Source organism: Homalodisca vitripennis, chromosome 3 (assembly GCF_021130785.1).
Source record: "Homalodisca vitripennis isolate AUS2020 chromosome 3, UT_GWSS_2.1, whole genome shotgun sequence".
NCBI lineage: Eukaryota > Metazoa > Arthropoda > Insecta > Hemiptera > Cicadellidae > Homalodisca > Homalodisca vitripennis.
In genome coordinates this window covers 143,772,238-143,784,491 of record NC_060209.1, presented here as the reverse complement: position 1 = coordinate 143,784,491, position 12,254 = coordinate 143,772,238, and the positions used below count along the sequence as shown (strand labels likewise).

General features: G+C 34.5%; 1 protein-coding gene across 1 annotated transcript in view; it reads right to left on the bottom strand.

Annotated features, from left to right (window-relative positions):
* Positions 1–12,254, bottom strand: part of LOC124357614 (neuroglobin-like) — a 165,994-nt gene that overhangs the window by 50,537 nt on the left and 103,203 nt on the right. The window lies entirely within an intron of this gene.

Genomic DNA, 12,254 nt, shown 5'->3' with positions numbered 1-12,254 from the left:
ATTCTACAACTACCTCTAGTAGTGAGTTGGAACACCGTGGTTTTTATTAAATAAGCAAGGATCGGTGGAAGAAAACTATTTCTCGTCCACTTATTATATCCCAATAGTCCATGTAATATTGTATCGGCCTCCTAGAGGAGCATCATCTGCAATACAGAGTTTTCCACAACACTTTCATCTGAAAAATATCCATTTATCTAGTCCCATTGTTTCATGGCCCATTCCTTATTTCTCCCATTAATGAAATCATCCCGAACTAAAACGAAAAGTTATTTTCTATGATTACTAATGTAATTAATTGTCGTATTTTTTTAAGAATGTATTCATTGTTCCATTAAATCCTATTTCAAGTGTTTTATGTTATTTAAGGAAATGGTTATTGCGAAGAGACAACCAAGACAGGACTGGATAAATAATTGAGTTGTAAACCTAAAATTTTTAATAGAACCTGTTACGCGACACGTGGTGTACTCCTACATTACCTGTAAGGACGTAGGAATTGATATACTTGCAGTTTGGCCTCTTTCTTTTGAATGTATAGAATTAATAACAAGCCATAAAGCTGCAAGGAAAGTTATAAAGAGTAATTAAACACTCGAAATATACTGAGAAAATACAGAACACAAGGACTGAAATGCTCATTAAAACACAGTTAATAAAGTACTTAATAACTTCTACTCAGTCACAATGCTTAAACGGTGTTTATACAATATGGCGTCCTACCTACCCTTGTTTGCATATCTAATTTAAAACTACCGTATTAATAATAATCCATTGCAGCTATACAACCAATTAAGCACAGTCCCTCTTAAATTTTCACCCTTACTATGTACAGTATATTTTAATAGAATATTACATAGTTTAATATAAAAATGTAAAAGTGTCAGTAAATTAATATTATATAGCTATAATATAATTAAATTAATACTTGAAGCTAATAATATTTACATTGTACGAAACATAAAAAAGATCTGTTTTGAAACGATGATAGAGTAAATGCATTTATAATTAAGAGGAAATATCTTGCCTTTTCTACTTTGAAACCACGAGTGAAACATAGAAACGTAAAAATTTTATTCTCTCAAAAGACACAATCTCCAAGGAACCGAGTAATTGTTTTATTTAATCTGATATACATTTCAATAACATTTATGGCTTTTTCAGATTGGTTTTTGGTATCAAAAAATATATTTTCTGTTGCTAATAAAATGTATTTAGTTAAAAAAACTCTCCTTGTGTCAGCTAGAAGTACATCTTTATCTATCTGTATATCTTTATTTTAAAATCACAAAGTAGGCAGATTATCAACCTTTAACACGATGAGCTGAAAATGTGATCTAGGTTTGGAACAGTAAATGAAATAATAAACTCAAATGGTAAATCGATACCTACTTCCAAGAATTTGTAACAATGTTTGCCTCAAATTTAAAAAGTGCATATTACATAAATTCTTCTCCACTAATCCACACTCCACATATATTCAACTGTTCGAAGTTGATACTTCCAAGCTTGTTTAGGGTGATAAGGACCACCAATAAAAATTTGTTTCCGGTTAGTATTTATATTTAAAAACTGATCAGCGTTCTATATTTATATTCTTAGAATCAGGAGCATATAAAATGGGTGTTCAGGAGGCTCAAGCCTCATTCCGAAATGTTTAAAGACATACGTTACTATTGCACCCAGTAATATATATTAAGATGCAACACATTTACGAGTGCTTAAATATCAAAATTTTCCTCGGGAAACATTCCTGAGTTCTTGTTTTTGGAGGGTATTTTGTACCTCCTAAACAATCGAATGTGTCAGCCCTCTCTGAAATAATTTTCTATATTTGTTACTGCTTAGAATGCAGTCAAAGTCTAACTTTGTTGTGTATGAAAGTTTACAAAATAACTTATTTGTTGACACGTAACAATATTCCAACGCTTGTGTGAAAACATAATCAAGTCAACACAGTCTAGATTCCATCATCAGTCACTTAGGACTTGTTCAGTCAAAAAAGACATTTATTACGTACACAGTTCATGTTATGCTGTAATAACGTATAAAACAAATATACATTGATAAAATGTTTTGTAATGGATTTAGAGCATTAACGCCTAGGTTACGAAAAATATTATTTGTATAATGTGTGTCGGATAACTCAAAACAAAAAACCACATTCCGGATAGTAGCGACCCTTATGTATTTTTAATAATTTTGGTTTCGATGACACATAAACGTTAAATTATTATTCTGCTAAGGTTATTGTGAATTAAACTTGCAAAACTTAGAGAATACTATTAATAGTATCAAACCAAATTTATAATGTAAATCTCAGTACCATTGATAAAAAATTTATGTTTAAAAAAAAGGTTTTAGAAAAATTATTAACGTAAGAGGGTTATTAAAATTATTTTTTGATACAGTGGCACCAGTCCAACAAAACGCATATAAGAACTGATAAGACAGAAAACCTAAATTCCTCAGCCATAATTCTATCAGATATTGAAAAGTAATTGTGTGTGCTCTCACGTTTAGTTCTATATGACAAAAAGGTGAAAGGGTAACAAAATTTCGGAAACTTTCCATCGTTATATCTTTTAAACACTACTTTCTAGTATTGGAACCTATTATCTCTTCAGATGTAAAAAAATCTGAAAACAAAGCTACTAAAACATATATATATTTTAAGTATATATATATGCAATAAAGGTGTGAACCCCTCACACCAATAAAGGTGTGATGGAGAAAACCTCAATTGTTATTTCCTAATTCTCACGGTAAATAGAAAAAAAATTAAACTATTGTATATTGCACTAACTTTCCTACTAGTTTAAACAGGTTTAATGAACTCACGATTATAGATGGAAGATAGCTCAGAGGTACAGTTTCTTCATTCAATGTTTGATTTTCTTTTAATCGAAATGTCTGAAACTGGTATATTAATTTTACGTACAACTTGCTCTATGGTGGTTTATCGTTTAGGCACCTCAAGATGATGGATCCCAATCCTCGAAATGTAGTTTTTTATTTTTGTTACATATTCCGAAATGTGTTCTCTTTCAAATCACTTTATTAATTCGTCAACAATAATAACAGTAACCATATACAAAGAGGAAAAACAAGGTTTCAGAAATTCAGCAGGGTTAATCTTAAATTACCACCAATTAATGAACATATTAAATTTGATACAAATATGGCTTAGCGAATAGTAAATTTCGAAACTACACCCGTATTTAATTATTCTAAGTACTTGACTTAAATAAATATGTATAAATACGGCTTTGAGTTAAATAAGTTCTCGTAAGTACGCTACAACATCGTCAGGATTTTGCGTCGCAGCTGATGTGGGAGTCGGGAGGTAATGCCTTACTTGGTATTTGATAACTATCTCAACTATTGATTAAATGGTCCGAACAGAACACCGCCAACTCTATCGTAGCCGCTTTTCAGAACGAATCTCTTTGTTAGTTCATTTTCCAGACTTTACCTTGTGGATACTCCAGGACCAACGTTATTCAGCCGATAAATGTAATATTTCGTACCAGTTTATTATTTGAAATTATATTATGCCCTAGATTCCATGACTAAAAAGACGAAATATTCAACTATGAGCTATGTAAGTTGGCGTATAACCAACCTAAGTTACAAATTATATATTAAATTAAACTCTCCAATTTTGTATTGCTGTAGGTTTAATGTCTGTACTTAATAAGGGAATAAGTATGTAATCTTGGGTAAATCCAAGAATAAATTTTATGGACCTAATTAATTATCATTTGAAAGGATAATACGACTTCAGAAAATTGCCATTGGTGTATGTTGTAATTGCCCCCCCCCCCAAAAAAAAAGGATAGAGTTAAATCCTGGAAACGATGTGTTATATATTTTGTAACATTTAACAAAGGATAATTCCCTAAATCCTATTATGCTGTCAAAAATTCCATTGTTAATAACAAGCTTTTAAAAAAGAATTATCATTTAATATAATAAATATAGTTTTGATGAAAATCTGAGTAGTTTTTTTACGTACAAGGTTTGAATAAAAGAAAATTGAATATTTTAAAAGTTGTATTTTGTTTTGTTATTTAAAACTTCTTTTAATTGTTTAACATTGAATTATTATACATTCGGCCCAAAAAAGCGTGTTATACAATCGGGGCGAGATTGATAAAGACAGCATTTTAACCTCTGCCTAACTATTTTAATTAAAAAAACTCATTACCTATAAATTTTATATAAATACAATAGGAAACTCTATGTTATATTTTATATAAATATATTTGTTGTATATTCACAATTTATGTTTGTATAGCCTGCTGCATCTGGTTATTCTAGATATATAACAATACAACTTTTTTATGTTTCAACGCGTAAATATTTGTATTTATTTAATTTGCTTTGTTAAAGAGGTTACTTTAGGCACTGAGAAGGTGGTATAATTGTGAAAAATGTCTCGTGGTTCGTTTTAATGTTTTTTTTTACTGAGGGTGAGTATTTAATTTCCATCAATATATATCGTTGTTAAAATGTTTAATTTCTATTACCCACGTACGTATTAAGGATTTGCACATTATTGTATTGACTCCTCAGTACAAAGGTCACCAAATTTGAAACATACTTAATTTCTGTTAAAGATCAGGTCAGACTTGATCTAGATTTTAGTGCTCGATTACTTTAGTTGTATTTTAAAATGAAATCGTTACCCTAAGTAACTATATTTTTATAGAAGTAAAATAATGTATATTATTTTACATCTCTTGCATTAACTCTCTTGCATCAATATTATTTACCTTAGGTAAATAATATTGATGCAAGAGAGTTAGCTCACTGATTTTATCAATAACTAGTCTACAGTTTGCTCAGCTGTTCACGCTGAACATCAGTAACGTAAGAGGTTTACAAATAGTGTTATAAAAGTTCTACTGAACCCTTCGTATGTAGGCTACTTAATACAAACTTATCAATTTAAAAACTATTATTTTTTTATCTGATTTATACTTATTAAATCAGATTCTTGCTCTAACTTTTTGTGATGTAAGATTGTAGATGTAGATTGAGGCCGCATACAATTTTGAGAAGTATACTATTACATAGTTAATAGTACCATTAAATAAAATAACTTCCATAATTCTATTTGAATTGAGCAAAACGTGGTACCAAAATAGTTTAAACGGAGTCACAACTTTCAGGTAGTGGTAGTTTGCTTTTGTACCAAACATTTATCCCGGTGTTACACATTGTAAGCTGAATATAAATAGCAAATCTTTAGGAGTTCAAATAAAGATTTGAAGATAGCTGTTCGAAGAAATTTTTAAAATTACATCTTGGCTATTCAACTTTACAGGTCAAAACTAAAAACTTTATAAATTTTTATTGAACGTTATGTTTATATTTTATATTGGCTGTACAAATTTTGAAGAAGTGTACAATATCATATCGTTTACTCCATTACACAGTTCACGACGGTCAATGGGTTTATGACATGAAAATTAATGAGAACAATACAACCCAATTTCTGAAGTAGAAATCCAAATCATTAGTAATACCTTTTTTTAAATTTTAAGTTAAAGAAGCAATGAGTAATTTTTAGAAATATTTCTTCTTTGTCGTTTAAATACATATCATATTCAATAGTTAGTTAAAATGAGGGTCTTTAGGCTCATGCAAGATTTTAATTTAGGTTTTATTATCTTATTGTTAAAATATTATTTTTGAAAGTGGCATTGCTTCCAAAGATATGAAAATAATATAACATCTTTAGCAACACGTTTAGCTTTCAGAACTGATTTATGCATTTTCAATTTGATACTTTTACATGCCAGTCACGTATGACGTCCATCCTCTTCCGCATCGCCGGAAAGGATATTTTTATAAATAATGCTTTCCCATTTAAATTCAATTCAAACTCTTTATTAACAAATCATACAATATGTAAAATAAATAGCTTAAAACCCTATATCAATATATTATGCTATATTGAATGCTAACACAAATTACAGACCGTTAAGTTAACTATGTTCTAAATGTTTAAAGCTAGTTTATTTAAGTAAGTTTTTAAATAATAAAGACAGATTTGTTTGGAATCACATCAGCTTTTTTTGTGATTATTTAGATTTTTACTTGACTAGTTCTAAATTATGTGTGGAGCATAGCAACCTTGCTCCCATAAAATTTTGCTTAAAAAAAATAAAACGTTTGTGAATCTACACAGGACGATTTTTGTGGGTGTTGTAATTAAATTTCGTTGTTAAGTTTAAATTTGAACTTTCTTTACATGCAACACTATCTCTAATATAGGCTTATAAACACCATAAACTATAATAATAACTAATTTTGCAAAAAGATACTTGACGGAAACATCTTTTTTCAGATTGCATATAATTCTAATGGCTCCTTTTTACTTCAGTACTATACCCTGTACATATTTTCTTTAGTAGTAGTATCATATATGCTAATTCCAAAAGCTAAATGGGAATGAATTAATGAGTAATATATAGTTTTTAGAGTAAATAAATTGCTAAATTTTGATGTTAGCCTAAGAGCATATATTCCTGAAGCCTTGCTCTACACGTTTATCCATATTTAAATTCTTATCAATTATTAAGCTAAGATTTAGTGCTCGCTACTTGAGCCAAGCTTTGAGTGTCCAGAATTGTATTTGGTTTTAGCGAGATTGTTCGATAGAGATAGAAATAAAATTTACTTTACTTAAGCTTAAAATTGGGTCTTTACTGTCAAGGAAATAATCACTAAAAGGCTAGTAAATGACAAAACTTCTATATCTTCTGTAGGATTATCAGAAATTTTAATCTTAGTGTCATCAGCATATAAACAACAGAACAACCAAGAGGCAAAACGCCCGGTAATAATCTTAAATGACACAAGGAAAAGTCAGATCCAAGGATCGAACACTGGATTACACCGCACTTGACTAATTACTTGATACTTGTATTCTTCGTCAATGGACGGATTTCCCCGTATAGACTGCGTCAAAAGTAAAAAATGTTCATGTCAAATAGTTATAAAATTTACAATATTTACATATTTACATTTGTGCGGTGGTGTCACCCAAACAGTGGCTTTTCTTCCAGCTCCTTTAAGGAATAAAGCGGCCTCCTTATGAGCTCTTCATGCAAGGCTGTCTTGAACTTGGTATGCTCAAGATGTCTCACACTTATCGGTAGCAAGTTAAACAGCTTTTGACCATACCTAGGGAAACTCCTTAGTTGTACCGGAGAGTCGGCATCGTACGATGTTTAAGTCCCGGGCTCTGCGAGTGTCATAGAGCCGTGGATGTCGCTTCTGGAGAGAATACTGAAAGACTGCTCCCGTACCTGCAAGATGGAGTTGTAGACGTACTGGCTGTAGACTGTAAGGATATTCAGGCGGATGAAAATTGGCCGGCAGTGCTTCCAAGTATCCTGAAGAGGTTATAATTCTTACAGCTTTCTTTTGCAGCTTCAGCACGTCTTCACAGGCTCCAGAATGACCCCATAGTATCAGTCCATAGATAATGTGGCTTTGGAAGAGTGCATGATATGCTGTTTGTAAATAGGGTTCCGTTACCTGGTTCCTTAATTTCCTGAGGAGGCAGGAGCACTCTGGAGAGTTTGACACAGACCTAAGAAATCATGTGCCGTCCACGTCATTCTTCGGTCCAAATAAAAACCGAGCAATTTTACGTTATCATTGGTTTGGGAGCCTATGTCTCTCTTGAGTGTGCATATCAGGTGCTGGGTTTTGTCTGGGTTTAAAACTGCAAATGGTTGACTTCAAACCATTGTTTTGCCCTGTCCAGTAACATTATTGCATCCTGCCTCACTCTGTTTAAATCTTTCCCTCTTGTTGTTAAGGTTGAGTTCATCTGCGAATAGGAGAGAGCGACCCTCGAGTTTCCAGGTCATTGACCAGTATGAGGAAGAGTAAGGGCCCCAGAACAGAACCCTGAGGCACTCCGTGCTTGACCAGCAAGATCCCCGACTGCGCACCCCTCCAGAAAGACGGGCCTGTTTCCTGTTTAGCAGATACGATGCTAATGTCTTGTGGACCGTAGAACCTATTCCATAGTGAGACAACTTCTGGGAGCAGTAGTTTGGTGTGATAAGCAGTCGAACGCCCTGCTGAGATCGCAGAGTGTGTAAGCGCCATTGATTCACCCTCCTCAAATGCCTTGGTGTTATTTGTTCAACTAGTGATAATATTGCCGTAGTAGTGGAGTGGCATCTCCTAAAACCATGCTGCCCCCACCATGAACAGGTTGTTTTCTTCAAAGTATTTCACTAGCTGAATTTTCATGACACTTTCCATGACTTTGGCCAATACCGGGATTATCGATATCGGACGGTAATTTTCCAGTTCTTGATGGTCGCCCTTCTTGTAGATGGGGATCGTTCTAGATATTTTCATGTAGTCAGGAAAAACACCAAATCTTAGGCAGCAATTTATGGCTTTTGCATAGAGGGTCAGCTATAGCGTCGATGACGGACTTCAAGACTTCACCCGACATGTCGTAAACATCCTGACTTTTGGAGGACCTAAAGTTCTTCACTAAAGCGGTAATTAATTTGGGGCTTACCTCTTCCCATTCCCACAGTTAGGTGTTGGTAAAAAACCCAGGTCCAGGCTCACATCTGCAGCCTGCAGAAACTTACGATACAATATCTTCGACTGATTTGATGAAAAAGGTGTTTAAAATCGTCAGGGCTACCTGGATATGAAAATTGTTGAGATTTTACCTTGTTTTGGTTGATAACTTGCCAAGCCGCCTTGCAATCTATTTGGCGCAGAATCGATGTAGGAGACGTTTTGGGCTATTTTGGCCGCCGCCTTCAATTTACCCCTGTAAATTTTAAAATACTTACGGTACTGGGTGTCAAGAATGGTTTTTTACGCTTGCTAGAGTTACTTTCTTAGAAAGGTCATGCAGCATTAACACATGCAATTTAAGGTGTTTTCAACTCATCAGTGAACCATTTCTTGCCAGAACTCCTCGCAGCAGGCCTCAGAGTTACTTTAGGTTTAGGAGCACCAGTAGGAATAAGAGGAAAAAAATTCATTGAACTTATGACAAAACATGTGAAAAGGGAGTCAAAAACTTCCGGTTCACTGTTCCAGTCAATTTGGTATAGAGCCCTAAGCAAGAGTTTGAACCTTGTCATCTGAAATGTGCCTTTTATAAAAGTTGTAATTTTTTGTGCCATGAAATTGGAGGTACAACCTTACTCTCACCATAACGGATCTTGCCTTAAGTTTGAAGACGACTGCGCAGTGGTCCGCAATGAGAGGATTTTCCACACTAAACATCGAAGTCCCACTGGTCGAGGTTTGTGGCAAAGGTGTCCAAACAGACACTTCCTCTTGTTGGTTTACGGTTGCTATGAAGATATTATGACACCGCAGTAGGTTAGTGAAGGCCGCCTCTTCCTTGGAAGTTGTTTCCAGGTGTATATTAAAATCACCACACAGGATAATAGCTTTATTTTTTCAGTGATAGGCTTTCCAGACAATTGTCCAGTAGCTGAAGGAATTGCTCCAAGTCACCATCCGGGGATCGGTAAACCGAAATTATAACAATAGGCCTATGCAGACCTACAAAATTTAGTTCAGTAGCAGCGAGTTTCAATGGTTTTTTTCCAAACAAAAAAATGTTCCAGATCTACAACACGAGTAGTTAGTCCTTCATTCGCATAGATTGCTGAACCACCATTTTTTGTAATTTTTTCTGCAATATAAACTAGAGAGGGAAAGTGTGTCTATTTTTGAGAAATATTGGTATTGTTCAGACCTTAACCAATGCTCAGTTAAACACAGTTATGCTAGGCCTAGCTTCTTCCATATAATGTGTAAGAGCATTTAATTTAGTACTCAAACACTGTACATTTAAACAAACACAAACAAAACTGTCTTTATTATTCCAGGAGTCATGTAAATTGCTTAACCTAGTTGATCCTGTTTGGCTCTCCGGAATAAAAAACGCTTAATAGTAATGTTTTTTAGGCCATAGCGAGGATTGGGCTATTTGGTCTTTATGGATGTACTCAACACCTAGCCTAAAACTGTTATATTAGTCCTTTTGTATCCAACTTTTCTATTTCAAAAATCAATGTTTGGAAAGGTCCTGGTAACGAAACTTTCTACGTCTTTCACTTCCGTATTTTTTTTATACTTTACCTATGGTGAAACCACGCTTTTTTGGCCCCTGTTAGTCCGCAGTCTGTTTTTTGCTTCAGCAGTACCTATCAAGACTTGTGGTTTCCACGGTTAAGCACTTTTCACTGCACTAATTATACTTTTAGTGTCACAGTTTTTTAACGTTAGGAGAAGTAGGCCCACATCCATCACTTTGAGGTTTGATCAGCTGGTCCTTTTCCAGTGTTTTCTCTTATTCTTCTTCTTCTTCCCTTCCACCTCCTTCCAGCCATTTTGATCGGTTAGTAGATCTTCACCAGTCAGATTAACTACGTCACATGCAGACGGCAAAGCCTGATCGGTGTCTGGAATGGTGATCGACATGTCCGCAGATCGTCCGACACTTGTAGTTTGGTTGATCGAATTGATGGGGTTTGGAGCAGATCTGGTGATTCGTCGATGCTGTGACACAGATGTTATTGTAGATTTGTTTGCCGTAATGTTGGCAAAACTTATTGCAGTTTTCCGGCTTGGGTTCTGTCACATTGTCAATTTGTTTGGGGGTTAGGTTTTGTTCAAAATTAGAATTTAATACGTCCAGTTTTTTTATTTATCTCAATATTGTCATTGGTTATATCCTTTACATAGGTTATTAATTTACTAACTAAATTTTTTTCAGAAACGTTTAAAAATAGTAGAAACACCAGCACTCATACATTTATTGTGATTTAGATCTGCTGAGATGCAACGAGCTCATTGGATCGCGATTGACGTATCTCGTGCCTCATAAACGACTCAATACCTCTTGTAGGTTACCAAATTAAAGTTAAATGTATATTAAGATAAAGAATGAAATAAAACATTAGGCCACCAGCAGAGCGAACTGTTAGAACGGTGGGCCAACAGTAGACCGAATGGCTGACAGCGTTATGGCAACAGTAGACCAAGATGATTGACAGCGCTGGGACAATAGTATACCGAGCTTGCTTTCACGATGGGACAACAGTAGATCCAGTTAATTGACAACGTTGGGACAACAAAAGACTAAGCAGACTATCAGAACTTAGTCAAAAGTAGACCGAGCTGGCTGACAGCGTTGGGACAACATTATATCGAGCTGGATGACAGCACTGGGACTACAATAGACCAAACTGACTGAGAGCGTTGGGACAACAGTAGACCGGGCTGGGTGTCAGCGTTGGACTACATTAGACTGAGCTCGCTGACAGCGTTGGGGCAGAAGCAAGGCGCGCTGGCTGACAGCGTTGTGGTAAAAGTAGATCAAGCTGACTAACAGCGATAGGACAATAGTAGACAAAGTTGACTAACAAAAATCGTTTGGGACAAAATCAGGGCGAGCTGATTGACCGTTGGGTCAGAAGCTGGTCGAACTGGCTGACAGCGTTGAGAACGACAGTCCGACACACCAGCCACTATGGTAACCCAGCGAACAGTTGAACTTAAAAGATACAATATTTAATATATTCACAAAGCATACTAGTGCAATAAAATTAAGTACCATTTATATATTCTGTTTTCAAAAATCTAAATACAATTTATCACTGTAGATCCTGGTGTTTCACAATGACAAAATGTGAAAGGGTCCATACTGACAAAAGGTTGCGGCTGAGTTGGAAGTTGGCGGTGTTCGGGTTCAACATTCAATCAATAGTTCTGATGGTTATCAAGCACCAAGTGAGGCATTGCCACCCGACCTCCCACTTCAGGTGGGATGTAAATCCCGAACATTGGTGTAGATTTACTAATACATTTAACTGGAACTGATTCCAAGCAGTTAGTTTATATGTGATCTCTATGTAGTTCCATTACATCTAGAAGTACTCGATAGAATCTTTCCTTTTTTATAATTTGACCTTGTACATTAAAACTCTTGGGTCTCAATATTTGCGTTACAGTAGTGATAAGTTTATTTTTTTTATTTAGTAGTTATGTATTTACTAGATTCACGGACCAAACATTCTTTGTGTATAAAATTTACTTTTTTTTACAAATATATAATAAAATATTGTACTTGTTTCATACAAATAACAAAAAACTACGTAAATAACTTTTACTCTAATGTATTAGGTCATAGAGTAAGTTTAGTTTTACAAACGCTTTTTTCCCGATATACTCCG